Source organism: Callionymus lyra, chromosome 5 (genome assembly GCF_982586985.1).
Source record: "Callionymus lyra chromosome 5, fCalLyr1.hap1.1, whole genome shotgun sequence".
Classification (NCBI taxonomy): domain Eukaryota; kingdom Metazoa; phylum Chordata; class Actinopteri; order Syngnathiformes; family Callionymidae; genus Callionymus; species Callionymus lyra.
Genome location: NC_141822.1, coordinates 20648303 through 20671454, shown reverse-complemented (window position 1 = coordinate 20671454; position 23152 = coordinate 20648303). Strand labels below are relative to the sequence as shown.

Here is a 23152-nt window from a genome sequence, read left to right as displayed (position 1 = left end):
CTAAAAAGGTTATATTTAGAAACCTGAATCTTAGTCTAGACAGAGAGTTTGTAGCAAAAACTACTGATAGCAAAGCAGATAGCATCAGTTAGAGCTGGATATTGAACTTTGTTTCTTTTGTTTTTCGACTCAAAATGCTTTGATAGAACCCGGTATCATATTCCGGTTCCCACTTGTGATCGAAACTATGAATCTGTGAATGTTTATTAAGATAAGTATCAAAGGCAGTGAACATCAGATACATTTGTCACTTGTTAGCAAGAGTTCTTTTTCACTTTCAACATTTGCTATTCATTTTTTCTGTAAGAAAACGGCTTGGAGTGGAATTTTACCTTGGCTGAAAAATGTAACTGTAAGATTTTACTATGTGTTATTTTATTGCCTTTTTTTGTTGGAAATGACCCTATAACATTTGTATCAAAAAACTGTCAAAAATCCAGCCTTAGCATCTGCACCATTTTCTTTCAAACGGATTATAAACTGTAAGGATAAAAATAATAACCACATGTATTTTCTCCTCCACTTAACTTGCATAAAGTGACTCGGTCTTGTCGAATCATTAAAACTAACATTTAGGATTGAGTTCCAACCATACTTTATGATGTCATTCATCCCTTCTGCTAACTCCCCAGTCGCTCTATACGACCGAACATCAACGTAAACCCTGGGTTTTCGAGGACAGGTGCTGCATTATAGTAACAGGTGTAAAGGTAAGAACCTAAATCCCCTTTTTGAGAATCTGAAGGAAAAACATGTACGCTCGTGTGAGCCGGCGGAGGATTAGATTTCACTCTAAAAGGCATGTTGAGTCGCTCAATTTCCTGCCGCACGTTCACTTTTGCCTCCCGTGACAAATTCCTCGATTTCCTCACAACACATTCTTGATGCGTTATTGGTCAAGGACATTAAATGACCTGCTCCCACAGTCTGAGGGAAGCATATGATTGAATCCACCCGCTCTAGGATCTGAAGTTGCACAACAACGTCAAGACCATGAAGCGACGTTTTAATGTGAGGCAGATACGGGATGATGTACTGCTGCTGTACTACTTACGAGGAGACGAGCAGATTCTATTGTGAACAAAAATACAACATGACCTGTAATCTCTTGACTGCTTTACAGAGTCAAGACGCAACTCGTTTTTTTTTTTTATTCTCAACAGATGATTTGCTTTGATGAGATTTTCGTCCAGAGGGAACGTTCTTCGTTTACGTTGACTGAATGTGTTTCGAGGCACTAACATGGCCACAGGCTCCTGTGTAGAAGGGAGAAGTTAAGGAGGTTTAGTTCAAGTGTGAAATCCACATTGGAGCCCTTTGGACATGTTTCTTTGTGTGGATCCTGCATGCATGCATGTGTGTGTGTGTGTGTGTGTAGGTTTGTGTGCGGAAGCTTCTTTGTTTTCAGCCGATCCCTCTGGGTGCACATATGATTTACTCATTTACTGTGTGATCTGTGCTCCATCACAACAGTATTTACTGTGTGTGCACAATATATGTGCGCAATGATTGTGTTCATTTGTTCAATACATCTAGCTCTTTTTCTTTCAGAACACGTATGAGAACATTATAGTGAGTCATGGTATGTAGTCTTGTACGTGCCAATATTTTAGAAAAAATACTATTTGATAGAGGAAGTACCTTTGCAACAACAAGCAAAAAAAATAATAACAATAAAAAACATAATTATTAAAATGCTTAAATTGATTTAAGTATATAAATGTTACATATATGGCTGAGTATCGACATCTTCGATAGCAGTACTGCTACCAAAAACCCATACTCAACCACGGTTCTCAATCGTTTTAAATTCCAAAATTGTAATATCAATTATAATTGCATTAAACTTCACTGTGCAAATATTATTATTAATATTATTAAGCATAAGTGCTATTATTCAAGCAAAAAAGTATGCTTCTCAAATGTACTGCCATTTAAATTTACCATGGAAATGAATTAGTTTACGTCACATTCATTATGGAATACCTTGAGATGACTATTAATGTAAAAAAGAAACAAACAAATGTGTTTAACATGTTTATTCACTGTCATCGGTGAGTTTATGTAAAATTTGTATTTCTCAATTTAAGTAATTCTTTGGAGTTTTCCTATATATATATATATATTTTTTTTTTCTCAGGCAGGATTATGAGGTTTTAGGCAGATGATATATATCTTGGTACCAACACTTGACACCGAGAGACAAGACATATTTTAATACTCATTAGTTCTAAAATATTTTTATCTGGGAACGAAAAAAGAAAAGTTTGTTATCCAGCCTTCGTAATATAATTTAACATTGAAAGAATTTACATTCTATTATTTAAATATACGAAGACACAACTGTGGCATCATTTGTGATTTCTATAGTGCTTTTATTTATTCAATAGACTGATCATCCACATGGAAATGGTTGATGTCATTAACAAAATACAACTTTATGACATTATACTATCAATTCAGAACATTAAAACAATTATGATTATTTTAAATGCATGTCTGACTCTTTTGCTGCATTATTCATCGCTCATGAATAAGACCAGCTTATTTGACAGAAATAAAAAAAAGGTAAATGAATACAAATAACCTAAACAGCTTAAAAACATAATTTCTAGGCTTATTCTTCAACTGCAGAGTGGCTTGATCCTCCTGTCCTGGCGAGAGGGAAGCTAATTGAAATAATCCCAAATCTTCCGCTCTCCGCATAGGCGCCGGAACTGCTGAGTCAGCGTTCACGAGGAAGTTCTGCTCGCCGCCTAATTTGACTGATAAATGGCAGGGAAGGAAACTTATAGGGGACAGTTTAACTGTTATTAATATTATATTTTCAGCACTTGAGTAGACACGCTTTCAAAGTCTACTTCCATTCTTCATTTCTTAAAAGAAAGATGTGTCATGAAGTGCAACAAAGTGACGTGTCATCATTTTTTTTTCCCGTCAGAGCTTTCAGTAGAATAAGCTTGGCAATGAGACGTACCTGTCGTGAAACTGCTGTCTTATTATGGGACTTGCCTTATGATATGCGGTTGGAATTTCAATCGGTTAATGATGAGTCACGATGTGTCATATCAATCGTCTTCCAACGTTTGATGAAAACCGTACACGTTATAGTGCTTGTATGTTACTGCCGCTGATTGACTTTTGATGTACTTCTGATGCACACATGAATGATGTTCCGTTTCGAGAAGGCTTGTAGCTATGTTTAGCTTAGCTTCTCTATTCATTTTTCATGTGTGAGCGGCTTTTAGAGGGCTATATGTTGAATAAATGGGCATCAGGAATTCCCAAGAGACTCTTGACAGCCCCATTAGGAACAGTGATTCCACCATATATCACCTATATTAGCTGCATTGTGCTTGCTGTGCGTATATCGAGATGAATCGGAGAGCTGGAATCTATTCATCAACTGCATAAAAATGGAGTTTGCAATTACCGGGTATGGCCATCTTTAGCATCGCTCACCCAAATCTATCATCACGAGAAAGTGATGATACAGCGATCATCTGTAGCTGTACTGGTACTTCATATTATCTTGGCTGTATGACATGTCTTTGGAAGTACTTCAGTACCATCAGAATAAGGTTGAATTTAACATTTGAAATGTTGACATTTATTAGGAAAAGGGGGGCGTTTTTATGGAGACGATTTAGGTGCAAAACAAGTTTATATCACAGAACAAGCTTTATCAATGGTCACCGTCCTAAGCTAAATATGACTCATGACATCGCTGAAAAGAAAGCAATATTATACTTCGAATTAACGACTCCAAGAAGATCAACCGTGTTTCCCTTTACACGTTGAGCTACAGTCTATGGACCTTGTGGGAAGGTTTTACAGTATAACATAATTCCTGCTGAAATCCTTTGTCATAAGAAAGTACAGATTGAACGTAAAAGGAAATTTAAGCTTTTTGAGACCACAAACATTCAAACAAAGTTGACACCTTAGTTTGACCATACCTTAAATGATGTGTCAGTGTTGTCAAATGATTGTCTACATGTCGTATTATTGGCAGAAAGTTTTATCAAGCCAGGGCTGCCCTTCATCACCGATTCTGTTGACTGTTTATGGCCCTCATTTCTTGGGGCAACCAAGGCTAATGGGTGTCATGGTGTGTTGACCCCGGGATCTTAGCAATGCTATTTGAAAACAACATGGTAATGTTATGTCCCTCAGGCCAGAACCTTCAGTCCTCACTGGTTAGATTTGCAGATAAAAATGAAGCAACAGCGACAATAATCATTTGTTCTTAATGCGAGACCAACGTCCACAGTCAGGAGGATGGAACGTCCTGTTCATGTTGAAGGCGAGATCTTTCTCTTTTTCCGGAGAAGTTGACATATCTTGGGGTAAAATTGAGACAGAAAATAAACCCAAGAATTGGTGCTGGGTCCTTCAATTATTAGGGTTCTGTATCGGTATGTTTTGGTGAAGAAAGAGCTGAGTCAAAAGGCAAACTTCTCAAACTACCACTGATTCATGTTCCTACTCTCATCAGGTAGTGACCAATGGATTGCAAAAACATCACAACTGAATTAGTTTTTTAACAGATTGTCTTGGGTGACTCAGCTTACTCTACAGAAGAGATTAAAAGTAGAACCACTCTTTTCCACATTAATATTGAAGGAACATGTCTCTGCCTACCTGGACACAATTTGGTATCCATTCTAGAAGAACTGGGAGAGATTAGTTGGCAGGAAAGTCTGGACAAACCCGACTTCAAATAAGTGGTAGAAGATTAATGGACAGACTTAATGATGTGGACTTGATCGTAACAACTAAAAAGTCTCTCCAAACATTGATTAAAAACATGAATACTATTCATATATGGACTGTTCTCTCTCCTGGCGTCTGGCAGAAGGTTCCGCAGCATCTGCTGCAGAACGGAAAGATTTAGAAACAGCTTCTTTCCTCTGGCCATCAGACTGCTGAATGAAAATATGACTTGAGCTATGCACTATTTAAAATATTATGTATTTATTCTATTTATAACATATTAGCACTATTGTTAACTTATTTGTATTTATACTTTATATTAATCATTATTATATGCAACATTTATGTTATTTATTTATTCAGTTTATACTATTTTGCACTATTTTTAAGTTATTCATATTTTTATGTATACTTTTTATATATATCTCTCTGCTGTTTTTTTTAACGGTTGCCAAGCAACAAAATTTAGTTGCCCATTTCACTGCTGTGTTTTCTGTGCAATGACAATAAAAGAAAGTCTAAAGTCTATATACCCTGAATACAATATCTACAAAGGTTCACCCGCTGTTCGAAGGAACATGAAGAAGACATTCCTCTTCTTCATGTTCCTAAGAAGAAAAAATGGCCACTTCTTCGTATACAGTATTGACAGACTAAGGCGTACTTGACATTTACTGCTGTTGCAGGTGAATGGACTCAGGACAAAGATCGCACCCTCTTTGTCTCCAACAGTCTTTATTGATAAAAGCAAAGTAGAGGAGCAATTTTTCCTTCCTGCCACCCTCGCAGTCCATTGACCTTGTGGTGGTGGCGTATGTGCCAAAGACTTAAATATACAGGGGAAAAAATGGTGGTGGAGCTGGTCCAGTATTTTCTTTGTTCCAGGATTGCAGAGGGACATGGGGACGTGGAACCAATCAATCTTTAAAAGCTAGTTTGGTGGAGCTTTTTATGCTTAAACGGCCTCTTTCACGTATCTAGTGCCACTTATTGAGGCTCTTGGGATGGATTGTGAGTTTCTCATCTCATGGAACCAACTAGCACTTGATGTGTGTGCCATGAGGGTTAAATGTAGTCCTTTACCTTCCGCCATTATAGTATTTTTGATCTTGTATTGACTCTTAAATACTGTAATCATTTAATGGAAGAACTTCGTCATATTATTAGATTTTGATCAATTTCTGTATACTATTCTTATGTGACATATTATTTTAATGTTTTTTTTTCATAATATACTTTTTTCAATTTATTTATTTTTGGCATTTTGTATTCTTTTATTTATATTTACGTGTTTACTAACATTTCCTCACAATTGTCTCTTTGACTTATATTAATGCATATTTTAAATAGGTATACAAGTTCACATTTTACATTCACTTAAAGTTATAGTTTGAACAAATTCCCACATAGCCTAATTTAGCAAAGGAATTTTCCCAAGGGAATACCAAATTGAAATATATTAAAATATTTATTGATTTATATGAAGTAAATTCAAGAATCTTTAACAATTTTGCCTTGAAAAAAATATTGAATAAATATTTCTTATAACTTTGTTGACAGATTATCATTCAGTATTAGTTTCACCCATAATTATAAATTAAAAGTTTATTGTCTATATTAAATACATCTTACTGTTTTCTTTCTTTATTCTGTTTATATTTTCAGTTTCACAGTCTGCAAGTGTAACATTTTAAAGTAATTCAAGGTTTGATCTCAAGTAAAAACATCTTGGCAGGATATTAATCTTGTATGATAAACAAACTTCAATCATTTCGCGAAGTCTGTCTTTGAGAGCAATACTTTTTGAATGAACTTGCTCTGTATTTGTTTTATCGTGCAATAGCGGTGAAATCGCAGCACTAATGCAGCACTTTATTTAAAGGAGACATTGACTCTGCCACAAATGAGGTTCAAGATCACTTAGATTAACATATTGGAGAGGCAGAATGACTGCATACAGTAATGGCTGCCCATTACAGGGAGATGGATGAAGTGTCCCAGGGCAATAGGCGGATAAGATTGGAGTCATTTGAAAACCCCAGAATAAGTACAGTGCTCGTGGTAAGAAAACACAGTTGACGTTTAGATAGATGTTTTTTTTTTTTTTTTTTCAAACATGGGAGTGCACGGAACTTGTCTGCAGAAATATATTGAAATTTGACTTTGAATACACAAAGGGATAACAGGAAGCAGGTTACACAGATGGTCTAATGACTACAGGAAATATTACATCTGGCAACCGCACACCAACATTAATGACACCAGTCATCTAAAAGCCCCCGACAGGAGCCGCCGTGTGCATGTGCGGTGCATTTAACTGTACTTGCCAGGGCAGGAAGTTATCCTAATTACTGTATAATTGCCAAAAGGCAAAGCATAGTCTGGAGACATTTTAACCTTTCACTGTTTGATGGAGTGGAATAGAAAGTGGAGCCGTCGGTAACTGTCACCATAGATTAGCTCAAGTTGGTAAAAAAAAACCCGGCTAATTGTCAAATATCGTGAAAGTAACGCGTTTGAACTGATGCATTGAATCCACTTGGACCAGGACTATGAGTGTTTTACTATACATTGCCGTTACTTCATCAATACATGAGGAAATAAGGTTGTTTTTTCCTTGTTTTCCTACCATCCGTCTGTACCGAGCATCCCAGGGGTCCATATGAAATATAGCGACCGGACTTCACCGGCGAACATATACAGTAATTAGGAAGCGGTGAGCCGTGACATAGACATGGGGGTCTCGCTCGGATCTATTCCTCGAGATGGAGAAAGGAGAAGGGATAACTGTAAAACATCATCACGGTCGGAGCACTACATCAAGCCGAGACGGTGGTGTCCTACAGTATATTGGGATTGATAAGGAGGCATAGGAAGAGGAGGGGGAGAGAGGAGGTGCAGCAGGGATGACTCAATTGATTAAATAAAAGGGGCATAAGAAGAGGAAGAGGAGGAAGAGGAGGAGGAGGAGGAGGAGGTGAACGTAGGACAGAGCGATGGATATGGAGTTATAGCCAATGTCCATTTGCATTATCTTAGAGGGGGTTTATGTATGTTGTTTATTCAAGTGAGTATACATTTATAATTTAGTGAATACAGAGCAGTGATTCATTTTGACTTTTACACAGAGAGACATGTTACACGCTAAAAACCTACAATAACAAGATGAGAAAAAATGAATTTGTATATAGAGCATAGTCATATATAAAGTCAAGCTATAAATTACATTTCTCCACCATCATGGTATTTTTTTTATTGATACTTATGAATTTAAAATAAATTGTAACTGTATGTTTGTATGAATTTGATATAATTTAAATTGCTTTGAAAATCTCTACAAAAACATTTGTTTTGTGGTTTACGATAGTGATGCATAATATAGATAATATGTTGTATACACTGGATATAAACTGACAAAGTAAATTATCATTATAGTAATTCTTGTCTTATTGAGAAGTGTTGTGTATGAATTTTAAATATGAATAGACAAACCCAAACTCCTTTAAATAGTAAAATATATTTGAAAAAATGTCTTTAAACCCCTCTAAAATCATATCAAGCATCCTTAAAAAAATGATGGTGGGAAATATGTATATTTTACCATTAACAGTGGAGTCCAGCCACAATTACTGTGTTATTACAGAAGCAGATGGCCATGCAAAAATTTAATTGAGGACTGCAATTGGGCCCCGGGCCACCCGAGAGTTGATCAAAAGTATAATTTACTATTATCAAAGTTGAATCTCCAAATGTAGGACTCATAACTAGCAAGTATTTTGGAACAAGGCACAAGTTTGCAGAATAAATCAGACGATATAGGACATAAGTTTTCATACCCAGACTACGGGATGTAAGATGGGTCATTTCTAATCACAATCACAAGCTTGGTAGGTGATGTCGATCTAAAGTTGTCGTACACCTCTCATAAGCGGTTGTGCTGTGACTTCTACATGACTTTCTCCGTGTTAATATGTTGTCGGGGTGTGGATAGTTAGTGTTTTCGCTCGCGGCTCGCGTTAGCAGGACGGAGGAGCCTCGGGGACGGTTTTCATTACAACATGTCCTTGAAACATGGGATTGTTTGAACGCAGTCAAGCGTGACGTTATCGCACATATACGCCCGCTTCATGTGCATACATGCTAATGCAAAGATGCCGCTCACGTGACTTCTTTTTCTTTTTTTTTTTTTTTAATCATTATTAACGGACCCTCCCTTTTAGCCATAACAGGAAATGAATGTCCGGCAGCAAAAGCTTCTTAATTAACATTTATGACCGTTGAATTGCTAAAGTGGCTCTCGCAGACGTGATGTCAAAACAACATAAAAATCCAATCCAGTTACCGAGTCCATAACTAAGTAATGAAGGTGATTCGGATGTTGGGACCTGTGGGGGTTCGGAGAAATGATGAACCCATGTTCCCATAGGTGTTTGTATGTTTATACATTCGGTCCAATCATGGCTTGTCCTGCTCCGACTGTATATGAATCTCTATATTTCCATTGAAGCACAAACTGGTTTTTGCCGAGTGAATCCCAGTCACATTGCAAACCACCTGCCAATCCTCCGGTGCTGCGGCCGTGGCCATGTTTCCTCTGGCCGAAGGCAACCGTGTGTGAGGGATGCATGTTTGGAAATCACTCTGTGTGAGAGTGGAGCCTGACAGCCACTGATAAGGTGGCAGTTATCTTATCGTGCGGAACAAACCTCAGGTGTCGTAGCATGATGGTTATTCCAGTGCAACTTCTTTTTCGAACATCAAATTCACATCGTTTTGCAGTTCATCAGTCAGTCCTATATTGCCCGAGCCAAACTGCCTCTTCCTGGATAACCACTTTAAATTGTTTCGACCATAGTTGCTGCATGACTTTTCCTACAACTGGGTCAGCCAACAAAACTGGTGCCATTTCCACTCTGCAAAAAAGTTTCTTTTTAAATACATCTACAGTGTTTAACACAATTATGGACTCATTTTCATTATATTCGAGACATAACTTCACTTCTTTTAAGGATTTCTTTTACACTACAGATAGATTCATTATTTAACTGCTGAATTAAATACTTTTAATTTGATCTTAAAAATATATTCATCTGAAAATGAAAAAGAAGTATTGATTTATCCATTTTAAATGTCCTTAACAAAACAAATAATTAATAACAAGCAATTAAGAAAATGTGGAATGGTCGAACAGCTATTTTTTAATACAGGAATTTATACATTTATATTTGTAAAACTATATTTTAAAATGTTTAATAATAGAATAAATGCGAATATGTTGAATATTTATTATGTTATTTGACTTTTGAACTACTTTGAAACATGTGAAATTGCCAGTTATAATTCTTTTAAATACATATTAACACATTGTGAGGGATGATGACACTGACTGAAACTTAAAAGGTACTTGAATAGTTGTTTTTATGGGGTATTTTATTAAGCAAAAACTAAAGTGAACCAAGTATGTATAAAGAAAAGATACTTTGAAAGCCCCAATATGATAACATAACATATTGAAGATAATAAACCGGATGTTATTAAGTACTTCTTATCACCTGCACAATGACAACATTCATTTTAATATATTGTAAAAGGACAACTGTCAGTAATGCTTTATCCTTCATTTATGTATGCATCTACTTTTTTTTTCCATTTTATCATTTTTATTATCTCAGACCGCTGCCTTCACGTAGATGGAGGGAGACATTGATAATTTTCTGGTGCACCTTGAGTCATTCTCCCCGTCCTTCCAGCTTCATTTATCCTGCCAATTTCAAATCTACTCTCAAGCCTTTGCTATTCTTTTATTTATTCACACCTTGGAAGCAACTGCACAACCGTCCTTTATAGCAATCTCCCAGTCATTTTGCCTTTTTTTTTTTCATCTTGAGATATCTCCCATTGCCAGGTTCTGCCTGGAGACCCTGTCAATCTCTCACCCATTCAAGCACGCCATCTGTCATCGGCTTCTCCGAGAAGAGTAAAGTGTTTTCAAAGTTTTTTTTTTTTTGGTGGGAAGGATATAAAAAGTGTTATTTACTTTAATTATTTAATTAATTACTGTCCATCATTTGAATTTAAGTTAGTAAAGCAAACCAATGAGACTCAACGGTATCAAAAGAAAATGGGTCGACTTTAATTCTCTCAAACGTTTCCTGATATTTGATACATTTTAAATGTTGTTTATATTCTAACCGTCTGCAAATATGCATCAACTAAAGTATTGCATATTAGTAACCCTATTATGCAATACTTTTTCAGTCCTACAGATCCATCCTTATATATTTGACTCTTAAGCATCTTAAGACCTATTTATTTCTACAGGCTTTGTCTTAATTTTCTTGGGACTACTGTGTTTGTTTGTTTATTTTAACTGTTTATTGTTTTTGATTGTTGAAGGGCTTTGTGACCCTGGTCTGAGAAAGGCGCTTTATAAATAATACCTTACTTACTTCTTAATTATTTCTTTAATTGAGCCGAATATGAGCGTTTTGCATAGTGATGATCAAATCAAACAAATGTTTTATGCACTTTGAGTCAAAGCATTACAATGTGTGGGAGTTTCTGTTGATCTGCTGAGTGTTGTTTTCAACATAAATAGATAATCTGCAACTCACAATATACACCATGCAACACTGTCTCTCTATTACAGGTTATTTGATGCCTAATCTCATAAACAAAACCTGGAAATATTTTTCTCTTTCATTTTCATTTCCGGTTTAATGAGATTTCAAAGTGTCACTAGATCTTTCTAAGTCTGAGAACATCATGATAAGATGGAATATCCAGTCCATACTTGCAGCTGTTAGAAAGTGTCTTGTGGTCTTGTTCAGTGATGATCGAGAAATCCGAGGTGTTCAATTTCCCTTTCTGTCCTTTTCCGTTCATCTCTATCGCTCTTTGAGACGTCTGGGCTCTACCTCAGAAATGGGATGAAGAGCTTTGACGTCCGACAGAGGCTCTGTGTAGAAATAGGCTTGATTTTTAAGGGAAGAACTCGGAGAATGTCACAATATTTACCTAGATGAGATGCAGAGGGTCTCTTGGGAAGGGAGGTCTTGGTTATTTTTGTTTTGAGTCCTGCCCCCCCAACCTGAAAAAGAAAATAAATGAATGGGGTCTTTTTGTTGTTCATCAACTCAAATCTAAACTGTATACGTTGTGTTTCTATCAAATATTTACAACTTTACTACATACTTTAGCCGTGGGCACTGATCATGTCAAAATTAAAATTCAGTTTTTTTTTTCCTTTCTTTTGTCATTTACGACTGCTTGAATATCAACATATAACTTTATATCGTTTGATTCTTAACTTTTGACTTTTCCCCCCGAAATAGATCTCTTTACAAATCTTCTTAGACTGTAGAACTATGTGTTTTTACTAGGAAAAAATAGGTCAAACTCAAATTTCCTGTTGAAAGTCTTGTTTGACTTCAATGTTTTCAGGGGTTGAGAATTTGCTTCCAGAACTAGATTTCTTCTGTCCCTTCCTGGTGTATTTAGAGGCCAACCATACCTACATCCACTGATATACATGGACCACTCTGGATACATCCAGGGTTTATTTGCAGCAGTTGTTAGTGTTTGTCTACAGATAAATTCAGCGCAGTCGTACGTCTTTTCAGGCTTTGTCTGAAGGTGGTCTCATGGCTTACTAATAATAGCTTTGTGGCTAAAGGGAGTACACCAGAGCATAAGTGGAGTATTGAAAAAGATGACTAGATTCACGGTGCATTTTACAGTTCATGAAGTCTTTTGAATGACTAGTTTTATTGATTTACTGTGTACTCGTGACCTTTAAATATCCTGATCCTTTTTTTTTTTTTTAAACTTCCACACAGTTCATGTGCACTCTTTGTGAGATGCCAGAACAAATACACATCTACCGTACATACCGCCGCTATTTTTGTGCCTGTTGTAAAGCGAGTTTGGCCTTGTTCATAAAAGCTTATTAGCAACTGAAAAAACTACAAATGCAATCCTGGATTTGTCTTGTTGACTTCCACATAGGGGTTTCATCGTTGGCAAACACGTGAATTAAGGAAACTTTTTTTCACCACTATTGCAAAATATAATCAGTTTTGTCATCTTATTAATGCTTTTTACGTGGTGTTGCTCTCTTAAAAAATATTATGACACAGATGAACTCTGTTCAATTTTGTTAAATTGCCCAGTATGATAAATTAATGTAGTAATCCTAAAGTTGTATTTTCTGGAAGGATTCATTTTGTAATATAAATGAAAAAATGGTTGTAATAAAATGACTTTTTTTATTCTACTGCACCCCATCTGCTGAATTTGCTTAGTTCAGTTTTATTTTTGCTCCATTTAATTTATTTTTCCTTCTGCATAATCATGTTTTCCGTCATCGCATTAATAATTTGAATCTGGCCAGCAAAAAAAAAAAAAGCTGTCAAGCTTCTATCTTGAGCTGCACGCTGGCCTGTGGGATTAGTTTTTGCTGATTTGCTTTTGTTTGTGCGTCTTGTTCTTTCCCTGTTTTTCCTGTTGTGTTTACGTGATTTTAGCGTTTTCTGTCACATAGGGAGTTTAGAAAGTGCTGAGCAGAGAAAGTCCAGCTGCTGTCAGGGCCTGAGAGGAATGGAGAGCAAGTGAATAGATGCAGGGTTAAAGGATATCAAGCAAGAAAACAAATGGAATGTCAATAGAGGAGAATAAGGGGAGGGGAAATAAAGGAAGGACCGAGAAAGGACCTGCAGGTCGAGAGATAAGTTCTTGAGTTGAAAAGTTTCACTAGACTGACTAAAATCGATCCCTTTTCTCGGTGTGGACCAATATCAGTCGGGCCTGATTTAAGTTCCTAACATATGACAACTTTATGTTCAGTCGCTAATAGGCTTTATAGTAAGATAGTTTGTTGTTGAAGTTATTCCTTCATTGAGTTCTCATACCTTTGTTATATGTTTCTCATTCCCTCTAATGATTAATTTGTCCAGCGTGCAAAAATGTGGATGAGAAGGGCTTCACTAATCTGTTCACAGAAATACAAGGGTATGGCGTATGTTCTTCTCGACTCCAGAGAGCCAAATTACAAGCCTTTTCGGCATAAATCTGCCAGTCTAGAGAATACCATCCAAAAACTGGTGTTTTTAATCTCGAGTAATTCCTTTCATATGAACTAAAAAAGAGGGACAATGAAGCGAATAATAAAAAGAACATGTTCCTTTTTGAGGAAAGTGTACGTTTCACAGCTTTTATTATATAAAAGTATAATTGATTATGTGCATTCAGATAGCAATTTGTTGCTAATATTTGTCGACAAATAAGTGTCATCCGTCCTCAGAAGGCGATGCCGTCCAGCCCTGTCAAACAGAATGTAATCTTTAACAAGAGTGTGCATGTTAGTGTAAGCTTTTGACAAAATGTAACTGTTGAAAACATATTTGCATTCATTGAAAATGTTGGAGCCAAGAAACGTCCGAATTCAACACCACTTCTGACAACTGAAGTAGTATTTAAAAACTCACACCAAAACTAACCTTTTAATCTAAAGGACATTGGTTCATTTTAGATAGATAGGTAGATAGATAGATGGATAGAGTTTGTAGGTTTTTGTTTTTCCTCTTCTATCAAGCTGCGCATCTGTCCACATTTTGTAGTTTGTGTTGTATTAATCTAACTCTGTGAAGTAATACTTGACTGTTCTTTATCAGGAGTCGGTTATAGAGTCGCAGCTCCAGTATTTTCCTGATAATATAATAGATTAAACTGGCGAATTATAGCAGCACATATTTTAGATAGTTAAAGTAAGTTAGTAATTATATTTATACAGCGCTTTTCCAGACCAGAGTCACAAAACGCTTTGACAATCAAAGCAATAATCAATAAAACAAATACTTAAAGGGTCAAGATAACACTGAGAACAACACAGGAGTTCACAGAGATGTGAGTTCTTCTATTAGAGCAGGTCAGAATTCTCGCTGCAGAGTTTTGTATCAGCTGCAGGCAATACAATCTATACAAAAAAAGAAAAAAAATACAAATACCCGGAATCAAATATGACATTTAATTTCATGATTGTTCAAGCGCTTTGTGACCCTGGTCTGGAAAAGCGCTATACAAATAAAAATTACTTACTTACTTACTTATAACTGTTTTCCTTGTAAAGGCGGTTTTAATTTACAAAACAAATGAAATGAATTAAAAATGTATCTTTCAAGTAATTTTTTGAGTAAAAAAGTAATAAATTGGAATAAAAAAAAAAAAGAAATACCTACTTCTTTAATGACACAACTTTGACAACTAAAATGTAACTTAATGTAACCTAATGTTAACTATTACTCGAGGAATGTTGTTTTTCTATTCAAGTATTAAAATCATTTCTTATCTTGTTTCATCCATGTTTTGTGAGGCTTTATAAAAACTGAAAATGTTAATTTTAAATGTATTCATGATAAAGTAGACATTTGATGTGAAGAGGAGATATGATACAGCTTTTCGTTCTATTTTAAAATCATTCAAACTGGGTGAGGTTGAACTTCAGTTAATAAACCATAACCTTTTTATCCTGGAGGGAATTTTCTGGGGTGTGTGTCTGAATGGACTGGACTTGATCCAGACCAGAATCTGGACTATGACATTATACATAAACTTGACAGAAACCCATAAATATACATTCCATTGGGTCCCCGAGTGTTGAATGAATCCTTTCTTCCTTGAATTTCTGAATCTTCTCTCATGTTGAATTCTTCTTATCCCTGGATAAGTGAGAGCATTTATTCCTGACACCAGACTTCTTCATCAGAAGCGTGACTCGCTGTAGCAAACAGCCGTTTTACAGCACTCCGAGCTCTGCTGATGTTAAGTTACCATGAAGCCGAGCCGGCGCTGTTCCTGTGTGTAGGTGAAAGTGCGTAGCAGACAGTAGGAAAAGCGTGTAATAGTCCCACCTGTCCCAGACCACTGACTGATGGGCAGGTGGAAAAAATGAAGCGCAGATGGAAAGCGGTAAAAACGAGGGAAGGGATGTATTGAATGAAAGTCTCTGCTGACTTATTACAAAGAAGTCGTAATGATGTGTTAGAGGTGTGTGAAACTCTTAAGAGGCTTATTGCAGAAACCGATGAATAACAACTGTCAGGGTGAAATTATGCAGTTTGGAAAATGTCTTCATTATGTGTAGATTTAATTTATCTGTTTCTTCTTCCAGGGTGAAGAGGAGCTTTGTTCCTGCAGTTGATCCTGTCAAAGGTAGGCACATCTACACAACAAGGTCAAATTACAAGAGTGTTTTTATTGCCATAAAGAAACACAACTTGTAACTTCCGGCTTGTATGGAAAACAACAGGACGCAAACATGGATTGGATCTTAATTGAACCACAACTTACTGAAGGAGTCAATTTTCTCATTTGACAAGTTTATGATAATGGAAAGTGATTGAAACTCATCTGCAGCACTTCATTTACATAATGGGGGAAATGCATAAACACACCTTTAATGACTTTTGTGACTGAACACAGCTACATGTAGATTAAAACACTGAGATAATTGTGTTTGTGTTCTACTGTATCAGTCATTCAATGGAAATTTAAGCATAATTCATGTTTTATTGTCATTGTTACTATAAATTTACACTTTGAAGACATTTTAACAAGGAAATGAACTATCTTAGAAATACTAAACAAGATATACATTCTTTTTTCTTTTTAACTACATTCATTAAAACTAGATTAATGCCATCATTTTTAATATACCCTTCATACTATGCCTTTAAAAATTGCTTAAGAAAAAATCTGGACTCATGCCCGTCAAGCAGTTTTACACACTGCTCTTCTTTGGCTATTATAAAGACATTGTTTCTTTAGGTGACGTCACAGACGGCACTTTTATTGCCAGTTTTGTATACACAGTATGGGCATTTTTGTTTAGTCAGTGCAGAATAAAAGAATGAAATTAAATAACACACATAGTAAGCAATAGAAAAAGAGAACCAAGCACCAAGGCAGCCATTCTACGACGCATAAAATACTCACACCATTAGTAAACAAGCTTCATATAATTTCATGTACTTGCCATAATTGGTGGTTTCACAGGTAGTGGTGTACTTGCCAGACTAGCTAGTCTTTAACAGAACCAGCTGCAGTCGTTCCGAGTTCAAAATGATTCCCACAGTAACACTTTTTGTAAACATTTTAGTCTGCAATTCTATTACAAAACTATAATTTGTGATATTCAATAAAGTTATTTCCATGACAGGAATATTTTTGACATATTGTCTGAAACCGAGTGTATCTTATCAATTTCTGGTAGTAAATGTGAATGAATCTTCTCTTTGGAATATTACATGAGTCACAATGCAATTGATATTATTATTGCAGACCTGTACCTAAGATGGTCATGTTACTCTAGCATCATGTGTCTAAAACACGGTCTGTCAAAGATGTTTTTTTAGGAAGAATTCCAAGTTGACATTTTATTTTAATTACCCTATATAGAACAGGTGTGAAAAATATTTTACATGAATAATGTACATTTTGTACAAATGTACGCTTCTACATTTCACTGAACGATAAAGGTTGTTTCCACTTTTGCTCCCCAAAAATCCATTTCAGAATCGCCAGTCAATTCTTTGAATCTGTGCGGTAAATGTTCCGATCCCAGCAACAGTCCCAGCCATGTGTTCAAACCTGCTCATGTTGTGATCTGAGGGTCGCTGTCAGGAGCATGTCTCTGGCTGGATCTGGTTGCAGTGCTGACATGTGTGTGTCAGCAGTGGGATGGGTGATTTGTCTGCATGTGTACCTTCTTGTACAGCAAATTCACAGACAGAGCAAGTACACATTTGAAAAGATATCCAGATTCCACGCAGGCCTCTTGCATGGATTCATACTGACAGCTCAAGACTCTCAGATTACTTACAGAAAAAAAAAAAAAGGTCTTTGACGGCTGGTCTGCTTTGAAATATAGAAAAGCCATGGTTCAGTCATAAAAGAAGTATTTTTATACTTGAATGATCGGTAAAATTAGCATGCAGAATTAGCAAATTGCTGCTCAGTCAGCAGCTGCTTTGAATACATTGTGTGTTAAGTATTCCACATAAATGCAGGGTTTTAAAAATAGATGGCAGTTTTACTCTCTTTTTCTTTTTTTTCCCTCTGATTTCCTCCAGCACCGGGGATCACAACCTGGCACTCAAGTATGGGACTCAAGTCAAATAAAACGTATCGCCGTCTGAGTGTCATGTTACAAAATGCTTATGTTGTTTAAGAAATTAATGAAAAGCAGAAAACACTGCTTTTTATTCAAGTCATAATTTATTTATTGTATCATGTTTATGTTGATTTATATGAGAACCTCCCCTAAAAAATTGGAGGATTATTGGATTATTGTGTCTTGAATTTGTTTTATATTGTAAATTTAAATCTAAATAGTAAATATAAAGACACATTTCTTTTACATTTTCAATCCCAGAAATGGTCTTTGCTCTATTTTGATTCATATAAAATTAAAATGCACATTGATATATCTGTTGTTGCCAAAATTTGCATTAAGAATTACGACTATTTGTTTATTATAGCCCAAATAAAATGAGCAACGCTGCACCCATAGAGTTATAAATGAAAAAAAAAAAGTATTGATTTGCATTGCAGTGAAATAAAAATAAAAATTGAAATAAATAGTGAAAACCCTAGTCTTGCTAGCATTGCTACAGCTAAAATGGGATGCCAAGAACATGTTTAACAAACTTTTAGTGTGTCTTTTGTCATGGAATGGAACACAAACAAACGTGCCACATGTTTCACTAGTCATCAAAGAGTCTTTGCCATGTTAACCTATGTATATATATTTAAAAAAAATATGATGTCACTCAAGCCATTCACTACTGAGTAGATGTTCGAGTCGAAGAGCCAAGGAGTTCATTTGGAATAGTTATCACATTCATAAAGACCAAAAACCATCCTTTCATCTTTCTTCAGCTTTCACATTGGCATGCAGGTCAGCAAAATGCTTTGTAGACAGCAGCGTGTCATCGCTCTCCTAGAAGTGCGTACATCCCCTGCTCGCCCGAGTGTGGGGTCATCAGTAATGTGAGAGTGTTTTGACCTCTCCATGTCATCTGGTCACCCGAATCAACATTTCATACACACTATGTCAGCATCTCTCCACGTACCAGTAAACACCAGACCCCGAGATGGTCTTTTTAGAGTTGAATTGTATTCACAAGTGTTGTATTTATTTATTTTTTTCCTACTTTATTTTGTCCGTAAACTGTAAGAGAAGTGTGGTGTAAGTTGTTCTATTTAAAATGCTGTCATGAAATAAAGACGTTAGAAGGGCGTTCAACAGCTCAAATTTATTGAGTGAGCAGATGTCGATGATGTTCCAGCCCTTCGCTCGATGTCAGTTACAGTTAGAGAAAGCAGTTGAGCAAAAAGTCACTGCATGTTCATGAACATCCTTTGATATTCATGGGCCAACATGCTCCTGGAATATGGCATTTTAAAGACTTCTACATATGTAATATTGTGTTTATCTTCACTGTCGTTGTGACTGTCGTTTGTCTTTTTGCACCTTGTAAGTTTAAAAACATTTCTTTAAAATCCCCTTTTTTATTTTTTGTGGCCAGATAACCTTTTCTTTTACTTTCATGCAAACGTTCAGGAAGTAATTGTGGGTGTCTGGGCTTTATCTTAGAGATAGGTTGAGAAGCATGGCTCATCTGCATTTAGAGGAGTCACACAAGGTGACTTGGGCATCCGATCAGGCAGTAAAAGACCAGGACACATTAAAAAAGACTCTATCTCTCTAAGCGTGGCTGGGTAAGCCTCTGTGGTCTCCAGGGAAGAGCTGGATATAGGGGCAAGGGAAAGGAAAGTCTCAGCTTCGACAAGACAAACCCTACTTTAGTACTTTCTTCTCGTCTGTTTTAAAAAAACATATGGCCATCTTTTAAATTGGGGATGATCCGATCCTATCCTGGTATCAAGTGTACATTTTATCCAGCCTCTCTGGATAAAAAAAAAAAGTGTCTGATCCCAAAAGTAATGTAGATCTAGCTCTTTCGTTGACTTAATATATCGAAGGCTTTTTGTATTGAGCGTGTTTGTTCAGTAAAAGGTGTATTTTACAGAAGACTTCATTTTATTTTGTTCTGGTGTTTTTTTTTACTTAAAGATCTTTTCACTTGCACGTTGTTTACATTCCTCGCAAATTGTTACTTTGTTTATAGAATAAAGTTACAATTTACCTAAATTGTATTACTGTTCTCAACTGGGCTGGTAAACATGTTAAAAAAATATTTAAAAAATACTTATATTATAGTTCTATTTGTAGTCATTTTTACTTTTTATTAAAAGCATGGGCAGTTCTAGCTCACAGATGGGCTAGAAAGCTAATGTCACAATGGTATCAGATCTTTATCAGTCGATACTCAAAGCCCAGATCTCAGTATCGGCCAATGCTCAAAGCCCAGGTATTGGTATGGGTTGATACTCAAAGCTCGAGTATTGGTTGATACTCAAAGCCCAGGTATTGGTATCGGTCGATACTCAAAGACCAAGTATTGGTATCGGTCGATTATTAAAAGCCCAGGTATCGGTCGATACTCGAAGACCAGGTATTGGTATCGGTCGATTATTAAAAGCCCAGGTATCGGTCGATACTCAAAGACCAAGTATTGGTATCGGTCGATTATTAAAAGCCCAGGTATCGGTCGATACTCGAAGACCAGGTGTTGGTATCGGTCGATTATTAAAAGCCCAGGTATCGGTCGATACTCAAAGACCAGGTATTGGCATCAGTCGATTATTAAAAGCCCAGGTATCTGTTGATACTGAAAGCCCAGGTATTGGTATCAGTCAATACTTAAAGCCAAGTAATTGGTACATGGAGCATAACAGTCTGATCTGTGCATCCCTATTTCAATTGTGTTAATTAAGGAGAAAAACAAAAATAAATGTAAATTGCATTCATCCAGTCTCTGTACACTAACAATTTAAATAAAGAAACCTACTGCCTTTTTTCAGGAGGAAAACAGAATATTCAGGATCCATACCAAAGTTCAGTTGTCTCATTAAACTCCTCTCAGTGAAATTAATCGTTTTAAGTGATGATTCAAATACAACTTAAAGAGGGCAGGGTTTGTCTTTTGATTAATGCTTTCATACAAATATATACAGGCAAAAATATTCTTTCCTGTGCTCAGAGAAGCAGTAATAGAACACTGTCTTGTCCTGAAGATGCAGACATGGCACAAATATATATATATAATAATATATATATATATATATATATATATATATATATATATATATATATAAATTCAGCTCCCAGCTTTGATGGCAGTCTGTGTGTTGCCTGCCCTCATTGACAAGGCATTATTTACATCAGCTCTCTTGACGTCTTCAACGCTGACATGAGGGGATGGGGGTGCGGGGGGGTAAGCTTAAGAATTGCCATGTCCCGACAATTTTGACACTACATCACATTCTGTCCCTGAAGACACTTATTTCATACACGCTCGTTGACGATCGCAAGGACGACGAGCCAAGAACTTGGATCATATTTAGCTGCGATAGATGTTGACAAGGGACAAGTGAGCGCACTACAAGCCCTCCTGGCCCTGCTTTAATGATGGAACAATGACTTGCTGATGCCAAGCTACTTGCTATTCAACACCCATGCTAACATGACTTGGGTCACAATGACAAATTCCCCCAAGGGAAACACAAGACTACCCTCCACGTATTGTGAGGATGTGTGTCCATTGATGGGGATTAGCACCGATGTGTGAGCCGGGCTCCCTGGGTTCGACCGGGGCTGCCGCTGGTGGTCAGCGCGAGCATGCTGTAATGTCAATGAGTGCTTGTGTGTATGTGTGTGCATTTGCCAGGCAATGGGGGGTGTATGCTAGCATTGCAATGACAATAGAGAGGAATTTGAATGGCAGAAAAAAGGGGATTGGGGATGTTTGCAAGAAGGATAAAAGAGGCTTTGGTGCTATTGTTATTGTTCTTTCTTTGTCACTCTCTCACTATCTCTCTATTACACGTATTCCGCTTTAAACGCTCTTAGCAATTTGACCTGATCTTGCTCTTGGTTTTACACTTAGGTTTCTTCTTTCTGCAGTTTCCTTTTTCTATTTTAAATTCATTGGGAAAATATGATTGGCATCACCTACTGATGTTTGGTCCTGTTAGCTGATATGTTGTAACATATTGATCAGGAGTAAGGGGATCGCATTAAAGCCATATGTCTTTGCAATGAGATCAATACTTGTATATGACTGGTCTTTTGCTAAATAATGTATTTACGCCAGAGTTCATTAAACCTCAGTTATTATATGCCCCCCCCCCTAAAACTTCACTCTGTTTTTCTGTAGAATATAAGATAATATCCCTTCTTGTCTTTCTGTTTCTAAAGCCTCTCAGTGTTTAGCATTCAACTAAAAAGACCCTCTTGCAAACAATGAAGCTACTGTCGACGACAGCTAACCCATTGCTTACCTACACATGGGTGGCCTATGTTTGCTTCCAGTGTTTCTTGTTGTAACCACTGTTTGGGGGCGAAACCAAGTCCACAAGACGCTGATCCGGAAGTTTTGCAAACGGAACCAAAACCAAAAATGAATTCATGACAGGATCATTAAATTCTTAATTAAGACATAAACATGTGGGAAGTCTGACAGGTTTATCCTGGAATTACATTTTTTAAATAAATAAATGATTGCAAAATATGGATCTGAAAGAGATATATTACATTAGCATTAGCTTGAGATCGGGTGTCTTACAAATACTCTACTATCGAGGAGGTTGATACTTTTGAAGTGGTTGGATGTTGCCCACCCTCCCAGTCACATTGGTATGAGAGCTTTAACTTAAAGCTTGAAAAGATTAGATAGGAGGTTCAGAAAATAATCAAATATGGAAATATTTCTTAATCATTGGTTTATCTGACAAAAATGTTAAACTACTTTTAAGAATGAGATTTAAACTCTTGTATTATAATGTTTTCTTCTTATTCATTGATATACTTTCTTTCCATTTCTACTCTTCTTTTTATTAACCAATCCTGAAACACTATTATATAAAAGTTCGTCAGCAAATGTTTTCTGATGTATACAAATATTTTCACCTTAGCAAAATAAGAATGCTGGCAGTGGAGTTTTTAGTTTTTATTTACATATTTTTTGTCTTTTTCAGTTGTTGTTACAAAATAAAGAACACAAAAATACCATTGAAAAACAGAAAAAACAAGTGTAAATTGGTTAAAAGGTAGTAAACAGTGAAAAATAAACACCCATCTTCACGGTTTGCATTTATACCTCTTTTTGATTTTGGTTCTTCTTTCAACAAAAGTTAACTAGTTCTGTAAAAAATAAAAAAAAAAGGTATGATGAGATGAATTCAATGATGTAATCATGAGAAAGTGTTTAGTTTTCTGTGACACTTTAGCCAACAGTTGCTCTAAAACAGACTT

General features: G+C 36.2%; 1 protein-coding gene across 1 annotated transcript in view; it reads left to right on the top strand.

Annotated features, from left to right (window-relative positions):
* The window catches only part of cntfr (ciliary neurotrophic factor receptor), a 209681-nt gene that overhangs the window by 15250 nt on the left and 171279 nt on the right, over positions 1–23152 (top strand). The window contains exon 2 of the mRNA XM_087791388.1: positions 15884–15924. The gene's annotated coding sequence lies outside the window, so the exon portion shown is untranslated. The remainder of the gene's footprint in view (positions 1–15883; positions 15925–23152) is intronic.